This window comes from Aplysia californica, unplaced genomic scaffold, assembly GCF_000002075.1.
Source record: "Aplysia californica isolate F4 #8 unplaced genomic scaffold, AplCal3.0 scaffold00309, whole genome shotgun sequence".
Classification (NCBI taxonomy): Eukaryota; Metazoa; Mollusca; class Gastropoda; order Aplysiida; family Aplysiidae; genus Aplysia; species Aplysia californica.
In genome coordinates, this window is record NW_004797579.1 from 5439 (window position 1) to 7238 (window position 1800).

At 44.5% G+C, this 1800-nt stretch overlaps 1 protein-coding gene across 1 annotated transcript in view; it reads left to right on the top strand.

Annotated features, from left to right (window-relative positions):
* The window catches only part of LOC101864696, a gene marked incomplete at its 5' end in the record, with an annotated part of 9717 nt that overhangs the window by 5328 nt on the left and 2589 nt on the right, over positions 1–1800 (top strand).

Genomic DNA, 1800 nt, shown 5'->3' on the forward strand with positions numbered 1-1800 from the left:
GCTGCTACTACTACTACTACTACTACTAATAATAATAATAATAATAATACCACTACTAGTGCTGCTTTGCTGCTGCTGTTGCTTCTAATAATAATAGTAGTAGTAGTAGTAGTAGTAGTAGTAGTAGTAGTAGTAGTAGTAGTAGTAGTAGTAGTAGTAGTAGTAGTAGTAGTAGTAGTAGTAGTAGTAGTAGTAGTAGTAGTAGTAGTAGTAGTAGATGTTCTACCACTTTTTTTAAACACTTTAGTGTTGATCTTTGTTTCGTTTCTTCTGGCATCCTCATCTAAACAGAAAAAAGAGAGCTACTGCTTTTCTTTTATTTCCTTGTTATATCGAGATGATGCAAGCCATGCTCAACCTCGTATGTAAAAAGACATTCCTCCCCTGGAAATATTCTTGGATGTTGTCTTACGGGATGAAATACGCACCGCCATGTCTCTGGAAGTGCAAATACGTGATATCATCAGATTGTCTTGTCCCAGATCAATGGATATTATCTTCAAAAACATTTTGAGAGTCATCTCCCCAAGGCGCTTTATAATAAGAAACCATTATTTTGCCCAGCATTTATTTTCTTATGAAATAGCTTCAAGCCACTCCCCCTACCCTACCCGCCCTAACCCCCCACCCCCCACCCCCGCTTTTTTTTTGGTCTCTCATCCCAACACTTTACTGTCTCTAACATCAATTTCGTTCTGCTATCATTTTCGCTGCCTTTCTTTCCACCCCCCACTCCCTTTTTCCCTTCTTTTCCTCCCTTCTTTTTCCATATCTGAATGAACTTTTCTCTCTGGTTAATGCTATGGCTATTCATCCTTGTTTACATTTTCTTCCTACTCGTCTTTAATTTGTCCTTCTCTTTCATCTCTCACTCCCCATGATCCCAATGCTCTTCCTCCTTCTCGCCATCCTCGTCCTTCTCCTCCTCCTACTTTTCCGCTATCCCTCCTCCACTTCCTCCTTCCCCCCCCCTCCTCATTCACTTCCTCCTCCTTCTCCACATCATTTTCCGTGTCCTTTTTCTGGGTTGTTGTTTTTTCGTTGCCTTATCATTTTTTTTTCGGCCGTGCAGTCTCGGCATCGAGAAGAATAGGACTGACGTGGTGCTAGCGTGTCGTACGAGGCGACTAAATGGCGAACCAGGTAGTGACTCCTGAAACAGAGTCATCCTGCCTCCAGGTCGGGGGTTGAGTCACGAGGCTAACAACCTCTCTCGTAAAAAGAACCTGTTACAGAAACACATACAAGCAAAAACCATTATCTCTGCTTGGCTGATCGTGGATCTTCTCCAATTGGAGAGTTTATGATGCAAGGCAGTGAAAGCCGAAAGGAAGCTGCTCGGCAGAAGCCTCCACCATCATCCAAGTCCAAATCTCTTCGGATCGATATAGAAGTAGAAATAGGACTAAGAAAGTGGCGATGGATGGGGCACACCTTAAGAAAGCCCAGCGGAAACATCACAAGACAGTCACTGCAGTGGAACCCCCAGGGAGCACGAGGCAGGGGTAGGCCACGGCAAACATGGAGGAGATGCGTGGAAAGGGACATGAGAGAAATGAAGCTCACTTGGAACGAGCTTGGAAGGATGGCTCAGGACAGAGATAAATGGAAGGAGCTTGTATGTGGCCTATACCCTGCCAGGGGTGAAAGGCATTGATGATGATGATCATCATTTTTTGTCCTGGTCCTCCTTTCCAAACCCTCCCTCTCCTCCTATTAGTCTAGTTTCACTTTCCTGCAGCTCCCACGCTTTTGTGAGTGTGTGTGTGTGTGTGTGTGTGTGTGTGTGTGTGTGTGTGG